At 39.7% G+C, this 20,547-nt stretch overlaps 1 pseudogene; it reads left to right on the top strand.

Moving 5' to 3' along the window:
• The first annotated feature begins 1,094 nt into the window (after positions 1 to 1,094).
• Positions 1,095 to 20,547, top strand: part of LOC114046491 — a 32,239-nt pseudogene continuing 12,786 nt past the window's right edge.

The following is a 20,547-nucleotide window of genomic DNA, read 5'->3' as shown; positions in this document are numbered from 1 at the left end:
CCCAACACTTAGTCCTGACTATCCCGAACCTCTATTCTCCCTGTAGATGGGCATCAGTGAATGATATTGGCCCCATGTCTCTACTTTCAAATCTATTCCTCAAATTAAAGCACAGAATTCCTTTTAGGACGTAAACCAAAAAGCTGTGCGTCTGGCCCAGGTCCTACCAACTAGAGAATTTAACTCTTGTTGAGCTATGAGGAATCGGAGAAGCTGGGCTGTACATTTAACTAAGCCTTTCTCAAACCACTAACTAAATGCTGTTCTGTATTTTCTGTCTTCAATAGTAAACAATGCCTAGAACATAGTAGACACTTGATAAACGCTTGCTGACAACTAGATAGATTGATAGATAAAGCGATTACTGTGTGCCAGGCATTATGCTAAATGCTGGGAATGCAAATAATCAGGTCTGCTATAGCAGGATATTTTCATTGTTGTTGTTCCATCATTTTCAGTCATATCCAACTCTTCGTGACCCCATTTGGGGTTTTCTTGGCAAAGATACTGGAGTAGTTTGCCATTTCTTTCTCCCATTCATTTTTCATATGAGGAAACTGAGGCAAATGGAGTGATTTGCCCAGGGACACACAGCTAACAAGTATCTGAGGCTAGATTTGAATTCAGGTCTTCCTAAATTCAGGCCCAGCCACTCTATCCACTGTACCATCTAGCTGCCAACAGGACATATGCACTCCTAAAATGCAACCAGGTGGCACAATGGATAGAGCACTGGGCCTAAAGTCAGGAAGACGTGAGTTCAAATCTAGCCTCAGACTCTAGCTATGTGACCCTAGGTAGGTCACTTAACTTGTCTTCTCAACTGTAAAATGGGGATAATAGCACTTACCTCACAGGATTGTTCAAGGGTCAAGTGAGGTAATATTTGTAAAGTGTTTGGCACCATGCCAAGCACATAGTAGACACTTAATAAATGTTGATTCTCTCCCTCCCTAAAATCAGCAGACTACCAAATTACACAGTAAAAACCTCAGGGCTTATGGGGAAAAAAAAGGAGTTAGGAACCTAATAAAAATAACACCATTTTTTATATGTCAAATGGTTAAGAAATGCATAAAAAACAACGATCCATAATGGCAGCATCTATGGCCTTGGGCTGTTGCTCAGCAGGAGAACTGGTTCCCACAGGGTCCAAGCTAGCAAAGTTGGCCAACAGCTACAGGTGAGAGGTCAGCCTACACGGACCACAACTCTGGGAAAAGAGTAGGGCTGAACCATGACGAAAGCTAGGGTTAAGGAGTAAGAGCATGGGCTTAGACTAGCCATCTCGCCCACAGCACCTACTGTACCAGAAGACACAACAAATATGGCTAAATATGACACTTAACCTTGAAGAAGACCCTGAAATTTGCTTGTGAGTTATTGTAAAGTGGTAGAAGGAAGGTTATGTGAAATCAAAAGGAGAGCTGGTAACTCCAGGTGTGGATGGGTGTACTCTTTGTTCTCTTGTCTTTTCTGCAGCCTCACACAGCTTTCTGTGTGCTTGCCATTTCTCATGGATGAAATTCTGCAGAAACAAATCAAAATTAGTGTTATACTCAAATTGTCCCCTGGTGTATCAATTGAGTCAGAGCACATTAGCAGTTTCAAAACATGTTTTATAGCTTTATAGAACTGACTGTACGAGCAAAAAGAAAGGAGCTGGAAAAGGAAATGGGGGAGGGGTTGGGGGGGCAACCAAACTATGAAAGGTAAAGTCCTAAGTGTCTGGAGTGATGACGTGAGCATGGATAGCTCAGGCATTTCCTCAAATGAAGATTCTGAGGAGGAACTCACCAATCTAAGAAAGAGGACGTAGTATTGGAAGGATCTTCCAAGGTAAGAAGGCTGCTGGAGAATGATTGAGATGCCTGGAGAGTTAGGAGTAGAGCCAGAAGAGAATCGAAGGAGTGACAATATTGTTCATGTAGGAAGTTTGTCTGCTCGAGATCATCAAAAGACCGATCACTTGGCTGCCACTGGGTAATCTTTTCCATTGATGGAATATTAAGTTCAGTAGATGAATGGCTTAGGCTGAATTCCTAGGAAATATCACCATTCCAATCTCTTGTTCTTACTTTTTTTAAATTAAATTTTATTTTGTTCAATCAGCAAAAATTTGAAACCACACCCCCACACACACCCCACACACATACCTCTCAATTGAGAATGAAAGAATGTATTCTTTCCTGGCTCCTGAATGACACCAGCCCTGAGCACAGACCACAGAGACACCTGGAGGTACAGAGATGTGCCACAGGAGCTCCCACCAGCCTTCTGTGGAAGTACATCAACAATACCAAGAACAATGGGAGGGGAAAACCCAGGCCACCACAGCAACTTTCTGAGAGCCCTCCCTGCCTGCTTACTACCCTACTCTCTCCCCTAAGTGCCACTGTGGTTCTCCCGAGACATAGATGGACTGGTCAGACCAAAGAACACAAATACTGATGAAAACTGGCCCAAATATCTGTATCTTCCCTCAAGTAGGTATTTGCAGTCATTTTTTCAGTCACATCTGACTCTTCATGACCCCATTTGGAGTTTTCTTGGAAAAGATCCTATTCTGGTTGCCATTTCCTTCTTCATTTCATTTTTCCAGAAGAGGAAACTGAGGCAAACAGGGTGAAGTGCATTTCTTAACCATTTGACATATAAAAAATGGTGTTATTTTTATTAGGTTCCTAACTCCTTTTTTTTCCCCATAAGCCCTGAGGTTTTTACTGTGTAATTTGGTAGTCTGCTGATTTTAGGGAGGGAGAGAATCAGCATTTATTAAGTGTCTACTATGTGCTTGGCATGGTGCCAAACACTTTACAAATATTACCTCACTTGATCCTTGAACAACCCTGTGAGGTAAGTGCTATTATCCCCATTTTACAGTTGAGAAGACAAGTTAAGTGACCTACCTAGGGTCACACAGTAATGTCTGAGGCCAGATTTGAACTAAGGAAGATGAGTCTTCCTGATTCCAAACCCAGTGCTCGATCCACTGTGCCACCTAACTGCTCCCAAGTAGATATGGAGAAGCCCTAATGTTCACCCCCAGTATGTAGCCCTAGCTTTATGCCTCCTTTCTCACACACTTTAACAGTCCCAATGCATTGATCAATCAGGAATTTGTTAAGCACCTACTTGATACCAGACATTGTAGTAGGAGTTACATATTAAACATTTAATGTTACATATTATATAATTATGTAGTATATTACAAGATAATTGGAGGAGGGAGGGAGAGGAAAGCATCAGCAGCTGGAAGGAATCAGGAAAGGCTTCATGTAGTAGGTGGTTCTCTGAGCTTTGAAGAAGGCTACAGATTCTAAGAGGCTCACATCTTAAAGGTTATCTTGGAATGAGAGAGGCAGACAGCTCTGTGGAGGTTTCTCTTTGTGCAAGGAAAAGTAGAAAAGACAGGGGCAATTTTGGCAGCTATTGAGAAGAAGGGGAGGGTGGTTGAGGATATTGTATTAACCCTCTTCCTCCCCTAAGTTTTTTTTTTAAAGTAGCAATCCATTGCTTTAAGACTTGAGGTTTGGTGTGACATGTTTGTGATAGAAAGTGGATCAATTATTGAAGGAGTGTAATAAAACCTGAGTGTGTTTGTATAAAATGGAATCTGAGTAATCAGTTAACACAATAGTCTGGAAGCAGAGTGAATTGATGGGTGTGTTAGAGGAAAAGTGACTAAGGTCCAAGATGGGCATGGTGAGTATAGAACCTGCAAGTTTGGAAGACCCTACAAATTCTACCTGTGGGAAGATGGAATATGAAATTCTGAACAGTTTGAGAAACAGTTGTTGCCTCTTCCAATTAGAGAGTGAATAATCTGGGGTGTGACTCTGGGTCTTAGCACCCTCCCACACAGTTTTCCATGTGGGGAACAATAATGGGTAGCCACTTTGAATAGTGCCTGTAACCTGTGTTTTGAACAATTTAAGTTCTTGCTGTTACAATTTCCTGAACCCTTTAAGAACTAGGCAAGGGTCAAAAATGTAGAGAGCCTGGCGATTAATTATCTAGAACTGTAAAGTAAAGGGAATTGTGTAAGGATGATGCCATGCTGAGAGGGACTTTTAGATACAAACATGTGCCTACTTTATAGTAACTGCTACATATGTGTTAGAGAGAAATGCAGAATGAACAGTGAGCCCTTCTGAGGGTACTAAGTGGAGGTCATTCTTCTGCCTATGAAATAGCAAGCATTCCTAGGTTGGAGATGGCAGTTTTTGAGCTGCTAGTGAGACTAGGAATCTATGGCAAACATTCTAGTGCAGCCCAGCAAAAGCAGAAGGCAAAGAGTTCTGGCAATGTGCTAAGCAGCTATTCCAGTTTGGGGAAGAGGTGTACAGCAGTGGATAGCACTAGGCTCATCTTCTTGAGTTCAAATCTGTCCTCAGATACTTGCTAGCTGTGTAACTCTGGCAAGTCACTTCACCCTGTTTGCCCCAGTTTCCTCATCTGGAAAAATAAGTTGGAAAAGGAAATGGTAACCACTATAGTATCTTTGCCAAGAAAACCCCCCAAAATGTGGTCACAAAGAATTGGACATGACAGAACAACAGACAAGTAGTGGCCACCCATGACAGAAGTCCAAGATGGCTCTTGACCTTGAATCCCTGCTTAATAAAACACCAGGAACAAATTGTATTGTATTTAAAAACCTCCTTGAAAAACATTAAGAAAGGGGCAACTACATAGTGCAGTGGATAGAAAAAGGGGTAGCTAAATGGTACAGTGGATAGAGCTCTAGCCTTGGAGTCAGGAGACTGTGAGTTCAAATCCAGCCTCAGACACTTGATACTTACTAGCTGTGTGACCCTGGGCAAGTCACTTAACCCCAATTGCCTCACCCCCAAAAAAAGAAAAATATTAAGAATCCTTTCCAAACTTTTCTATATTGGTAGGTAGGAAAAAAACCAACTAAAGACTTTCTCAGGGAAATGAATTCATTTGATCACCAAACTTAAATCATTGAGATAGGATCTTTGCCCCTCCTCCACTCATTTGATTTGATTAGTGTCATGACCCACCTACTGAATGTGTCTTTTTTTGATTTCAATATTCTGATGTTGATCACAGGGAATAAACCTATTTTACTTGTCTAAAGGAGTAGTCCTAGAAAGAACTTAGCAGTAACTAGTCTAAGAATGTTAACTTCAAAGTGTATTTCAAAATAGGATCTTTCCCTTGCTCAAGATTCCTCTAAATATTACCTCAGATCATCTTGAGATAGAAAGATGTCCAAGTCCTTAATGTGGAGAATTATTGCTGTTTGGACATTTCTCTCTCTAAGATAGAAATGCATGTAGTTAGAATATTGTTGAATTAAATAAAAATTGTTTCTGGCAGATTTGTGCCTATCATGCAGAATACAGTATTAATATGTTTTTCTTTGACAGGCAGAAATGATAAGATTGGTGATATGTGTTTCTGGGAAGCTGAGTTCTGATAAATGGGGCCTTTGCTTTCTTCTCCAGAGCCAAGCCTCCACGTCACTTCCCGGGCATTTCTAGTCTTGGATATCCACTGTATGTCCCTCCTCTCCCCCTTTTATATGTTATCTTCTCCCATTAGAATATAAACTCACTGAGGTCAGGGTCTGTCTTGCCTGCTTGCATTTATATCCATAGCACTTAGGACAGTGCCTGTGCATAGTAAGTTTTATTAATAAATACTTTTTCATTCATTCATTCATTCACTCAAAAGGTTTCTCTAAAGGTCACTGGAAACACCTATCTGAAGCTCGAGAGGAATGAAATTAAAATTTCAGACCTCTATTTGATCAGTGTTACCATTTAGGATTTTAACTTTTATATTTTTTATTTCTTAATCCATTTAGTAAATGCATTTTAAACTATAACGTGAATCATATGCGAGCTGAGAAGGGGTGAAGAATCTTAATAAAGTAGGGGCGATTGAATCAATTTTGTTCAATTTATACGCTATTGAATGAGCTCTAATGGCAGCTTGAACCTATAGTCATTGCTACTAGGGAGGCTGAGGATGATGAATTGCTCAAGTTGGAGAGTTCTGGGCTGCAGTATGGCTAAAGTTGATTAGGGTGCCTGCACTAACTCCAGCACCAATATGATGAGCCCCCAGGAGTACAGCGGGAGGGTTTGGGGTGGCATAAAGTTGCCAAGAAGGGCAAAACCTCCTGTGTCAGAAACAGAGTAAGTCAAAACCTCCAGGCTACTCAGCAGTGGGATTGGCCAATGGTCAACTACACTTCCAGCCTGGTCAAGATGAGGAGACAAGAAAGGGAAAGGGAAAGAAAGAGGGGAGGAAGAAAGAAGGGAAGAGAGGAAGGACAACCCAACCAAGTACCAGGAGGCTAGGAACACCTCCCAGTGTACTTAGAGAGATCCAAAGAGATGGTCTAAGTATCTGTGTGTAGGATGCTGTTGGAGAGTTCCTTACCCCAGACATTCTAAGAGTAATTCCTCCCACTTTTGTCCCTATGACTGGAGGTTGAGAAGAAGGCAAGGCTTGAGATTTTAATTAGTATCAGCTTATGGGCAATTACCTGGTGGATAGCAAGGGCCAGAAGAAAGGGAGATATACACATACATAAGGGTTTTGCACAGCCTTTCAAAGACTACTTGTGGCAAAGGCTCTTATCAGGTAATAACCACTTTCCTTATTGGGGAGGTTGAGTAATGGGTACAAGATGTTAGGTGATTCAAGGGAGGAGTGTTTATCGTGGGTTGGTCTCAGGAGTTGCCAAAGAATTCCAGTGGGATGTTTCTCTGTAATCAAATATACTGGTGAGACAGGATACCTCTAAGATAGTAGAGAACTCTTTCAAGTTTATCTCGTTGCCATTATGGGGGAGAATAGAATACAGTCTCAGGGTCAGTCTCCATTCCAACAACTCTGCAATTCTGTTTCCTTAATCTCAGAGGCCACTTTTCAAGACAGTAGAAATTTGCCCCCAAACTCACAGGACGAAGCTCGTCCATTTCTACAATGCCTAGGCTCTTACCTCACACTCAGTCTGTGGTCACCTGATGCTTTATGCAGAGATTGCAATCATTAACTAGTCTATCCCCATCCATGAGAGATCAGTGGGCATGGTCTCTTTGCCTTTGCCTCTTCTACCTCCGGTGCCCACATAAAGGCAAATGCTTCTACATAGAAGAAAACCCCCTGTACCTATATATTTACAGATCACTTACCTAAATTGAGCATTTTCTGAGTCCCTCTACATTCTCAGAGGAAAAAGATAGCATCAAAGAGTCTCAAGGTGTGAGCCTGAGACCAGGAACATCAAGGGTGAATGCATATCATTCTGTTTCCCTTGTCACAGTCCAATCCGATGGCAAGTCTTACCCATTCCATATCTAGAATATCATATCTCTTATTCTCATCCCTGTTCTAAGTTGGGCCCAACTCAGGCCAGGACCCAGGTAGTTGGCTATTGGAACAAAAGGAGGCAATCATGGGTCGTTCAATAGTTAACCAGTTAACAGAAGGAGATTTAATTAGTTATAGCTGAAAGATACTCCAAAAAGGATAGGCATTGAGGACCCCTTGAAGTGATTCAGCTCAGCCAGACTCCCATTGGGATTCACCAGCCACGCATCTGAGAAACCCTCCCAGCTGTCTGTCCGTCTATCTGCTTGTTTTGCACTCAGGAAATGAGGAAATGAAGACAGTAGTCAGAGTTCTCTGTCCCCTGAGCCAACCAAATATTGAGGAATGTCTCAATTCCTTTTAAGAGAAAACTAGCCTAAGGAGAGGAGTTAAGATATTGCTCCTCGTACAATCAATCGTCTTCTATTTACTCTGCTAATTACTTTGCTTCAAGCCCTCACCACTCTGCTATTGAAACCCTTTTCTTTCTTCAGCTGAGTTGCTATCTTCTCTATGAAGTCTTTCCAGTTCTCTCCGCCTGATCCTCAAGTGTTCTTTCCTTCTCCAGATTTCACTCAGGGAACTGTGTCTGTATCTATCCTTTGACAATATTACATTTTGTATAATACAAAGTGTCCCAAAAGTCTTAGTGCAGTTTAAGCTTCTTGTCTCCCAGTAGAATACAAGTTCCTTGAGGGTAGGGACTGTTCTGTCTTTGTCTTTACATGTGCAGCATCTACATAGTGCCTTGCACAAAGCAGATACTTAATAAACGGGATTTTCAGATTTAGTTGATTTAAGTTCCTTGAGGGTAGGAACTGAATAATTTTTCATTTTTGTGTCCCTAGGATGTAGCACGGTGTCTTTCACGTAATAAAACCTTAATAAATGTTGAATCAAATGTAATTGAACTAAATTGAGTGAAATTGAATTGAACAGTAGGGAGAGTTAAATTGTATTAAATTGTAGGATGCCACTGTTGCTCAACTGTGACAGTTGTCCTTTTGTCCTTTTTTTTTCGAGTTAGAAGAAAATAATGTCAAAGAAAAGCCTCTTCCTGTCCATCATGTAGAATAGGCATAGAGACTGTAGTCACCTCTACAAATCCAGATCAGCACCTTCTCTGCCCCTTGTACTCAGAGAGATGTTGAAAGCACTAAGACCTTGCCTTGGATTACCTAGCCAGTCAGAAGCTGAGCTAGCAAGTATAAACTGAGAGCTACTCTTCCCTTTGAGAACAATCAGGGAAGCAGATTTCATTTTGGACCTGGACTCATATCCCCATGTCTGGATATGGTCTGAATTGTGTCCCACCTTTGCAGAAAGTAGGAGGTGGGCCATGTGTGTGTCATCAGCACACCTAGAGAGTGAGGGGAAAGGGGGCAGTCAGGGTCCAAGACTACAGAGACTGGGTAAGTTCTCCTGCCATCTCCAAAAGGGATTTGGGACCAAAATTGTATCTATTTGCCACCCCACAAATATCTTTAGGGATGTGTTTCCTCTATCTCTTTCAAGAGAGAAGGGTAACATATAGCTTACATTTGCTATTTTTTTTTTTTGGTGAGGCAATCGGGGTTAAGTGACTTGTCCAGGGTCACACAGCTACATTTGCTATCTTAACCCTTTCCCACCAAATACTGTTTATACAAAAGCCCATCACAAATAGCTAGTAAACTTCTTTATCAAAGAAACTGTGAACAAAATCAGCCACTCAATAAACATTTATTATATGCATACTATATGCCAGGCACTATGTTAAGTTCTTTAGATGTAAAGAAGGCAAAAGATAGTCCTCTGACCTCAAGAAGTTCACAATTTAATGGGTGGGAAGAAAACACGTGAAAAGAAACTGAGAAACAGGAGTGGTGGGGAAGGTGTTCCATTTCTCCTGCCTCCATCCCCTTCATAACAGATACAATGAAGTGCAGAAAAGTACAGCCAAAAGAGAAATGATGACACCTCCTTATGTGGAAGATCTGGGAGGAGCTCACCATTGTTCACCCTCCACCCTCCAACCTCCACCCTCTCCAATCTGGGAGGGAAAGAAGAAGCCCCACGATCAGGGGACACTAAGAAGGTGTGAGTTTCAGGGTTGATGTGATCTTGTAGGACAATGAGATTCCAGAGAGCACAGATGAAGTCCAGAGGAGTGCAGGGCATTCAGAGAAGTTCTGTGGATTAGAATATGCCAAAGAATACACAAGAGTAAATGAACCTTTCAAGTGGGAGTAAGATAAAGTCCCTGCTCAAACCAAGAGAAAGAGAATAATCTCACTAAGGGGAATCTGGAAGTCAAAGGACATGATGTGAAGTTGCTCTCCTGACATGTCTTTGGCTCCAAGGATCCTAGTAGTCATTCAAAAGTTAGTACCTTTCCTATCTCTTGGCCCACGTCTCTTAAGGACCTCTATCTCAGTGCCTGATCAACTGAATTGGTATCCTTTTTTACTCTTGCAACATTAGTGCTTATCATTCTCTCAGTCAGCAAGGTCACATCCCCATATTCATCACATTACAGAGCTATCTTTCATAGAAACTGCCTCAGATTTGGATAGAAGCAGAGTTACATAGATAAATATAAGTTTTTATTGAATTCCCTTTGTTCTTAGCACATAGACTGACTCAAATATCCTAGAAATGATCCTAAGTTTAGATGTTCTGAAACTTTTTCTAGGTGAGGGTGAAACATGAGCCGTAATTGGATTGGATAAGGTTTTATTGGCTTCCACTGGATTGCAAGTTCCTGGAAGATAGGAATTGGGTCTTTTTATGTATCCGAACAGCATAGATTGAGGCAAACAACTCAGGTCAAATCTGTGAGAGACCCTTTGATCTTCTGTTGTTTATTCTGTGTACCTACCTAGCTTTTTGCTTGGATTTAGTACCTCTGAAATACTGTCTCCACACTTGCATGTCAATGACCTCGGCTGTTACTGATCTTAAATTAGGGCCTAGTCTTCTCAATCCTTGTACTAACCTTTACAGACCTTGGATCATTCTTATCATGTTAGTGCTATGTGGCTCAATAAGTATCTGTAGAGTCACAGGAGATTTTGGAAGAACCTTGGGAGTCACCTGGTCCAACATAAAACTGAGCAGGAATCCCTCTACAGCCATCCCAACAAGGCTTCTCTGAAAGCCCTCCAGTAAAGGGGTGATCTCTACTGCCTTCTAATACAGTTCATTACAGTTTTGGATAGATCCTTGAATTGAAGAATTTAACATTTAAATTAAAAGATTGTCAGATTGGTGATATGTATTAATGTTTTAATTTATCTCACTCAGATATGTTTTCTTTTTGTCATACAGATGTGGCAGCATTCTACATATGCTCACTGCAAGTAATATGCTACCACAGCTATATGACAAAGGAAACAGTGTCTCTGAGTGAGAGAAATTAGAGCATTGATATGTATCATCAATTTAATATGTTCCTTCTGATGATAACATTGATATATGGAGGTGGATCACCTAATGTTTACTTAACTTTCACAATACACAAAACACTATGCTTCTGTAGCAGGCATGCAGAGTTTTTCCTCTCCTTTCACCAGCCCACAGGCAGAAGGATATTAATTGGAATAGAGCAAATATTACATTTCCCAGAATGCTGTGAGCTAGAATCACAAAGAGGAATGCATAGAGCATGAATGACAATTAGAGGAAAATGAAGACTACTAGAAAAAAGGAAGGCAAAGTACCCAAACAATTACTTGAAAAAAGCTCCTGGAGGAATGGTAAATACAAGCAATGGTTGTCTCTACACCAAATGCAAGTAGCCCCTCAGCAAGACTGAGCTGGAGTAAAGACAGTTGTGGTGCATAGAGTTCCTGCATCATGCTAAATTCCTAGACCAAGTGGGACTAAACTACAAATGGAAGCTGGTGACTGGAAGGACCAGGACTGAGAGAATGACTGAAACTGGAGTCGAGAAGACCTGAGTTTAAATCCAGCCTCACACTCTTACTAGCTGTGTAACCGGGGGCAAATCACAGCCTCTGTTTGCCTCCATTTCCTCATTCATCTGTAAAATAGGAATAATAGGACCTACCTCACAGGGTGGTCATGAAGACCAAATAAGATATTTGTAAAGCACTTAGGTTGGTATCTGGCACATGGTGGGCTCTATTCAAATGCTAGCTGCCGTTTTATTTATTTGGGTTTTGTTTGCTTATCTACCTATCTATCTATCTATCTAGGGATGCCAACTGTCATAACTGAAAAAAGCTCCAACTCTATCCATGTTATAGGACTTCTCTATCATTACTGGGAATTTGTTCCTTGCTACTAGACTCCAGTTCAAGTGTCATTTAGGTCTTTATGGTTGTTTTGGTAATAAATATTGACGTTTGAAATGTTTCTGGATTGCCTTTGTTCGTAGCACATAGACAGACCCAAATATCCTAGAAGAGACCCTGAGTTTAGCTGTTCTCAGACTTTTTCTAGGTGACAGTGAAACATGAGCCATAAAAATGGTATCATTAAAATTCTCAACAATTGAATGAACCCAGTCTCTCTGCCCAAAATCAACTCACAGTTTATAATTGTATTCAAAGACTCAATCTGCACTCCCTGGAAGCTTCTATTTTCAATGTTTTAAGACAAAATATAAAGTGTCACTTGGGATTAAAGGGTTTTAAAGCCAGAAGGGATTGTGGAGAGCTCTAATACAATTCCCTCATCTTACGGATGAAAAAATTCAGGCCCAAATAATTTTTATTTTAAATATCAACAAAATAAAGAAAAAGATGTGGCTGAAGAATAAACTCTAAGCAATTTATTTTTTGCTTAAAGAAATGCATATATACATATTATCTCTAACAATAATATCTTATTTATCTCTTTTGTTCTTTGTACTATGATATTTGTTGTTTTTTTATATATAACTTTAAGATGCATGTAGTTTTAATACTTTTTTAACTCTGCTTCATTTCATATTTCTTTTCATATTTATTTATGTTATAATTTTTTTGTAAGTTACATTCCATTATATCAACATACCACAATTTATTCAGCTACTCCTTAATCTTTGGACATGTAGGCTACATACAGTTCTTTGCTATTACAAATAAAGAGGCTGAGTAATTTTATATAGATAAGTGTTTTCCCCCTACTCCGACCCCAGCATGGTATGGTGGCTAGAGTACTGAACACAGAATCAAGACCAGGACTCAAATCCTGCTCCAGATGCTCAATAGCTCTGTGACTCCGGGAGAAGGGTGTGACTTAAGAGAAGGAAAGGGAAGGAAATAAGCATTTATATAATGCCTACTATGAAACAGGCACTATGCTAAACTTTTTTTACAGATATTATCTCATTTGATCTCCTCAACAGCCCTGAGAGATACTACTATTATTATCTCCATTTTACATTTGAGGAAACTGAGGCACAGAGAGGTTAAGTGACTTGCCCAGGATCATACAGCTAGTAAGTGTCTGAGGTCACTGCTGGATATAGGGTGAAGGGTAAAACCTCAGGGTTATTTAGATTTGCATGTCTCTTATTGTTAGTTATTTAGAGCACTTTTTAATATGAATGTTAATAGTTTGCAATTCTCTTGAAAACTGTTCAGATCCTTTGGCCACTCATCTATTGGGAAATGGCTTTTGGTCTATATATCCTCTATACCAAGCTCTTATTTGAGAAATTTGACACATAGATTTTTTTTTTCCTGTTGACCCCTTCCCTTCCTATCCTAGATGCATTCATTTTATTTGTGCAGAAGATTCTTTGAAGTACTAAAGTAGGTCTGTCATATATCAGATCCAGAAAAACAAATGACTTACCCAGGATCACACAGCTCTTAGTCTCATAGAGCTAGAGCTGAGAGGGATCCTTCCTTTTGATATAGATGAGGAAATGGAAGCCCAAGGAAGATAAGTGACTTGCCCAAAGATAACCTAAGTAATAAGCATCAGAGGTCATATTTGGATTCAGGTACCCCAACTCCAGAGTCAATGTTCTTGTACTACTCTAGTAGGCTTCAGCATGCAGTTGTTTGTTTGTTTTTTTTAACTTGTCAGATATGCAAAAAACTCTGCTGTTAGTATCTCTTTTGTTTCATAGTGAGATTTCTTCCAGGATGATGAATGCTGGCCATGCTTTTTCAAGACAGTTCATAAGTCCTCCATAAACTCTGTAGTTTGGAACAATCTGAGAGCATCTGGGGGGTTGAATTTCTCATGATATAGAGCTTTCAATGTGAGTCATGAACAGCTCTATACAAAGCATATGTGATAACTCTGAAAAACAGGATCACCCCCAAGGGGTAAAATAGGCATTCAATCAGTCACTTTTACATATATGTATATATGTAAAGAACAATGTGAGAGCCTCTATAAATCTAGTAAAAATGTGATCAATGGGATTCTGGATGAAATAAACTTTAATTTAACATATCTTCATCTTAGCAAACATTTATTGGGCACCCTTTATGTCCAGTGTACTGTGGTAGGTACAAGGTATATAAAAATGAAAAATGGCTAGTTCACAAGATTATAGACTTAGATCAGGAAAGGACCTTGGAGGTCATCTAGTCCAAACTCTTCATTTTATAGATGGGGCAGCTGAGGCCCGGAGAGGTGCCCTAAGTCACATCGTAGCAGAACCAGTCTTCTGGCTCTAAATCCAGTTCTTGCCCTTAAGTAATATATAGTTTAATCAAGGATAAGACACATAGAGAAATAATGCCGCATGATGCTGTAGACAGAATGCTGCATTTGGAGTCAGAGGATCTAAGTAGGTTCAAATGCTGGTTCAGCTACTTCGTGACTTATGCCCGAAACTCACATCACCTCTTTTCATTTTTGTTGGTCAGTAAGCATGTTCTTATGAAGTGCTTCCTATTTGCCAGGCACTGAGCTAAGGGCTGGAGTTGCAAAGACACTTCAAAATAGACCCTACCCTCACATTGTGATGGAGGAGAACAACATAGAAACGATGAGGCACATACAAGATGTAGAAGAAGTAGAAGGAAGTGATCTCCGAAGAAACCACACTAGTCTATAGAAGGAAACCTGCAGGAAAGCCTCTTACAGAAAATGGGCTGAGACCACATATAACTGATGTTTTAAAAATGTGTTGAAATGAAAATGAGCACCTTCCACCTCTAAATCTCTTAGTTAAAATACAATAAAAACATAAGAAAGGTGATGGAGAGGGATGAGAAATAAGAGTAAGATTTAAAAGATCATTTCTGGGAGTCAAGGTCAGGGAAGACAATGTCAGAAGAAATAACTGACCCAGCCCCTTAAAAGAAGTGAAGGGGGCAGAGTCAAGATGGCAGAGTAAAAGCAGTGACTTGCTTGAGCTTTCCCCCACACACCTCCAAATACCTATAAAAAATGGCTCTAAACAAATTCTAAAGCAGCAGAACCCACAAAAAGACAGAGTGAAACAAATTTCCAGTCAAAGACAACCTGAATGGTTGATCAGAAAGGTATGGGGTGGGGAGAGGTGCACAGTGTGGCATGAGTGCACAGTCTGCAGAGACCCTGGAGCAGGCCTCAGAGGACTGAATCACAGGCAGCTGTGGCAGTTTCCAGACTTCTCAACCCACGAACATCAAAAACAACTCGGAAGGTCAGTGGGAAAAGTCTGTGACTGTGGTGGTGAGAGAGGAGCGCAGGATCCCAGCCCCATTCCTTGGGGCCTCAGCTGCTTCCTGAGCTTCCAGCCCACAGACTGAGAGGGAATCGAGTGGCTGATCAGAGGGGGATTGCAGGGATCTCTCTGCTGGTGTAGGATTCTCTTGCTTTGCCCGTGCTTGGATCTGGGTCACAATTCTGGGTGGCAGTCCTGGGGTGAGTAGGAACACTGGCATGGTGGAGCTTGTAGTGGCTGTGGAGAGGAAACCCTCCTCACAGTTCCAAGACAGAAAAGAGTGCTCATAAACCAGAGCACAGGTCAGGAAAGGATTAGACACCTCGCCCTTGATCATACCACCTTGGAAGAACTGAAAATTTACAGGTCCTTAGAAGTATCTCTGAAAACAGCTGCACAAAACCCCTGAGGCTTGGGACAGTACATTCTCCACCCTGGAAACAGACACCTACCTTAACAAAGAGTCTATAACTCAAGTAATTGGCTGAGAGCATGAGCAAGCAGTGAAAAAAGAGTCAGACTATATTATCTTACTTTGATGACAAAGAAGATCAAAACATACAACCTGAAGAAGACAATGAAGCCAAAGCTCCTACATCCAAAACCTCTAAGAAAAATATGAATTGGTCCCAGGCCATGGAAGAGTTCAAAAAGGATTTTGAGAAGCACATAAGAGAAGTAGAGGAAAAACTGAGACTGATGCTAAAGGAGACCCCAAAAAATACTGAAGAAAATAACACCTTAAAAAATAGCCTAACCCAAATGGCAAAAGAGGTCTAAAAAGCCAATGAGGAGAAGAATGCCCTAAAAAGCAAAATTAGCCAAATGGAAAAGGAAGTCCAAAAGTTTACTGAAGAAAATACTTCCTTAAAAATTAGAATGGAGAAATTGGAAACTAGGGACAATTTGAGAAATCAAAGCACTGTAACACTAATCCAAAGGAATGAAAAAATAGAAGAGAATGTGAAATATCTCACTGGAAAAACAACTGACCTGGAAAATAGATCCAGGAGAGAGAACTTAAAAATTATTGGACTATTTGAAAGTCATAATAAAAAACAAAGAGCCTAGACATCATCTTTCAAGAAATTATCAAGGAAAACTGCCCTGATATTTTAGAACCAGAGAGCAAAATAGAAATTGAAAGAATCCACTCATCACCTCCTGAAAGAGATCCCCAAAGGAAAACTCCTAGGAATGTTGTAGCCAAATTCCAGAATTCCCAGGTCAAGGAGAAGATATTGCAAACAGTCAGAAGGAAACAATTCAAATACTGTGGAACACAATCAGGATAACACAAGATTTAGCAGCCTCTACATTAAGGGTCCCGAGAGCATGGAGTATGATATTCTAGAGGGCAAAGGAGTTAGGACTACAACCTAGAATCACCTACCCAGCAAAACTGGGTGTAATCCTTCAGGGTAAAAAAATGGTCATTCAATGAAATATGGGACTTTCAAGCATTCCTGAGGAAAAGGCCAGAGCTGAATAGAAAATTTGACCTTCAAATATAAGACTCAAGTGAAATATGGAAGAAGTAAACAGGAAAGAGAAATCATAAGAGACTTATTAAGGTTGAACTGTTTACATTCCTGCAGGGAAAGATGATATTTGTAACTCATGAGTCCTTTGTCAGTATTAGGGTAGTGGGAGGGAAAAAATTATATGTATGTATAGGTAGATAGATAGAGGGCACAGGGTGAGTTGAAGATGAAGGAGTGATATCTGGAAAATAAAATTAAGGGGTGAGAGAGGACTATACTGGGAGAAAGAGAAAGGGAGAAGTAGAATGAGGTAAAATATCTCACATGAAACAGACAAGAAAAGGCTTTTACAGTGGAGGGGAAATGGGGGAAGGTGAGAGAGAATGAGTGAATCTTACTCATAGGATTTGGCTTAAAGAGGGAATAACATACACAATGGGGTATGGAAATCTATCTTACCCTACAGGAAAATAAGGGGGGGAAGGGGATGAGAGAGCAGGGGGTTGATAGAGGGGAGGGCAGATTGGGGGAGGGGATAATCAGAAACAAACACTTCTGAGGAGGGACAGGGTCAAAAGAGAGAGTAGAATAAATGGCGGGGTAGGATAGGATGAAGGGAAATATAGTTAGTTTTTCACAACAGGACTACTATGGAAGTGTTTTGCATGACTACACATGTATAACCTGTACAGAGATGCTTGCCTTTTCAATGAGGGTGGGTGGGGAGGGAGGAAGGGAGAAAATCTGTAACCCAAGGCTTTAAAAACACATGTTAAAAATAAAAATTAAAAAAAAAAAGATGGGTTGATGAGAGAATGAAGGTGGAAAGATGTTAGAATTCTGATGTGACCATCCAGGAAGGCAGTAATGTAGTAAGATGGCGGCAGTGAAAATAAATAGTAAGAGATAGTCCTAAGAGGTTTTGTGGAGGTAGAGGACTTGATAATTGATTAGATATGATTAGTACTGGAAAGGAAAGAGCCAAAGGAAGAGTCAGATTTTGAAATAAAGGAAATTAGGTCAATGGTGATCCTACAGACAAAAATAGTTAAGTCAGAAGAATGAGAGGTTTAGGGAGAAAGATAATGAGTAGAATATCATATAGATTACAAATTATATATAATATTTGTGTATATAGCTGTAAGAAAAACACTAAAAAGATCCCCTGAGAGAAAAAAATTAAAAACCTCATTCATAGCCTAATGATCAAAGTATATAATTTCTCCAGCATCTAGTTTACATAGGTTAAATGTTAGGAATATGAGGTAGTTGGAAACTCTCAATACCTATAACTTAAAAAAAAAAAAGTAGGCAATTATATTTTTTCTAGATGTGGCTGGACTGAAAGAAATGTGGAGTGTGGTTTCTTATCACAAGGTAAAGGTTAGTCATCTCACACAAGAGACACTGCTTTGGAGTTGTAGAGTTGGTCAAGACCAAAACTCTAAAGGTCAAGACATTTGTGTGGCTCAGAAGTAGGTCAGAGGAAGACCAGAAGATGTCCTATCACCTGCTGATGGAAAGGGCTGATTGAAAGAAAAGTATTGCTCTCTGGAAGAAATGTTTGGAGGAAACTGAACCTAAAAGATATTTAGAGGGATTAACTTATGAAAAAAAAAAAAAGGAAGTGAAGAATTTCCAAAGGCAGACATGGGAGTGGGGAGAGAGTGGTCCCTTCCACAACAAGAGTCTGCTCAAATATATGGAGGTTAGAGAGGGCCTGGCAAGTTATAGATAGCTAAAGTTGAAAGCAATATTGGAGAGCATTTAGTTTTCGTTTTAGCAATGGGAAAACTAAGACCCACAGAGGCGATCTAACTTGACAAAGTTCACACAACCAGTTAGTAGCAAAACTAATATAAAAAAATAGACCTATTAACTTCTCATCTAATGCCTTTTCATGGTACTGTGCTGCCTTTGAAATCAGGTAATTGCTAATAGTCTGATTTGACTGGAATATAATGTGAAAAAGCAAATATTATGAAATAAAGTTGGAGAAGTAGGTTGGAGGCAAATTATGAAAGGTCTTGACTGCCAGGCTAAGGAGCTTAAGGGAAGGGAGATGGAAATAAGCATTTATGTTGTGAGCTCTTGTAGGTTAGGGACTGTCTTTAACCTCTTGTATCCCTAGTGCTTAGCATAGTACCTGGCACATAATAGGCACTATTCATTGGCAGAATGCTTTACATAGTACCTACTATATTCCGGCACTGTGCCAGGCACTCTTTTTTACAAACATTATCTCATTTGACCTTGATCCTCTGTGCAACAGGAAGACACTGAAAATTTTTGAGCAGGGGAGTGATATAATCAGACAAACCTATGCAATGAGAAAATTCCTTTGGCAACCCTGAGAAGGATGAATTAGAGTTTGGTAAGGCTGTATGCAGGAAAACTATTTGGAAGGTGACAAGACCTAAATTAGGATTGCAGCAGTCAATCTGTATAGGTTTGACAGAAATTGTGGATCTAAAATCAACAGGGCTTAGCAACTAATTAGAAGGGAGGGAAGCAGAAATTTCCAAAATTTTGAGGCTAAGTGATTGGAAGTGTATTGCCATCATCAAAGACAGGGAAATTAAGAGAAAAGACAGATTTTGAAAAGGCAGAAAATGAGTATAACTTTTAACATGTTGAATCTGAGGTGCTTAGAAGGGCATCCAGGAGGAGATATGTAGCAAGCATATGTGTGCAGAGCTGGGCGGGGGCTAGTTGTGTTGACAGAGCTTAGGTGAGTATTCCCATTGGCTCTTGCCACGAACAGAATGAGAAAAGCCAACGAGAGTGCTCTGTGTGAACCATCACACAAGGCCTCTGTTCCATGTATGCCTATGCTAGCAAGTATTTGGGATGTCAGTAACAGAGCTTAGGTAAGAGGTTGGCAAAAAACTCAAATTTGAAAGCATCTACTAGGTGATCATTGAGACCATGGAAAAGGTTGAACAAGGCTGAATTAAAAATTTCAAGTGAGAAGCTACTTTAAAAAAGAAATTTATGAGTATCAAATACATTGGAGAAATGCCTTAAGACAGGTGACTATAATGACAACCTTCTTAGAATTTTTATTTTAACAGCTTTTAAACATTTATTTATTTATTTAAACAGCTATTAAACAGCTGTTTTTAGAATTTCAGATACAAATTTGGATTTGGTTGTTGGCTATTATATTTCTTTCTAAACTGACAAAGATATTGAAGACAGGAAAGAGGAAATTTAAAATTTCCAGAAAGTTTTAAAAAAGAAACTTTTTTGTTAATTAAAATACTATTTGCAATATTTCCACATATAAAAAGTGAGCAATATTCTTTATAATATGGCTATCTGTCACTTTTAGCCTACCTAATTAATTTCAATTCCTCTCTAATGTTACTTAGGCAAGTTTATGGGTAAGCACAGATTTTTCTCTTGATTAAGGCTCTTATAAAACAGTCACTTGTGCTCTGCTTTATGTCCTTTAACATACATAAAAGAAAAGTCTTATTACACCACTAAAACTAAGCTTTCTATATTGTACCATACGAAATTTTATTTCTTGCCTGTCAAAATAAAATCACTTTCCTTTTGGATTAATTGCCAGAATTAGCTAATTCAATTGTACTCATTATTAAAAATCTCATTGTCTTTATAATAGCCTATTAATGTGACATATTAACTTTTTAGAATAATGATTGCTTTTAAATACTTCATATCATGTAATTATAATAAATGATCTCCAAGGTTGCTTCCTCCTTTAAAATTCTATGAAACATTTCTTTACAACATTCAGTATGTACTGGTGGCTGGTACTTAAACTTCATCAAAACATAAAGCAGTTTTCAGAATGGCTAATTAGGCATTTTATATTCCACCTTGGTTCTATATTATCTCATTATTTCTCTGAACTTCATGCTTGGCTGCTTTTGCAGTCAGTTGCTCCTTTATCTGCCGGCTAAATGCTACAATGGTCATCTCTTCTCATAGGACACAGGACCTCCAGATCCTTTGAACTCAAAAGGCTGCTTGCAATCCTGGATACATTTCACCTTGAGGTTGACACTCAGTCACTTACTCAGGAAAGGAAACACAAAGCAGAAAAGACCAGCAGCTGCCCAGGTGAAAGTCTAG

The sequence above is a fragment of the Vombatus ursinus genome, unplaced genomic scaffold (genome assembly GCF_900497805.2).
Source record: "Vombatus ursinus unplaced genomic scaffold, bare-nosed wombat genome assembly UNPS02014784.1, whole genome shotgun sequence".
NCBI lineage: Eukaryota > Metazoa > Chordata > Mammalia > Diprotodontia > Vombatidae > Vombatus > Vombatus ursinus.
This window is presented reverse-complemented; position numbering and strand designations above follow the sequence as displayed.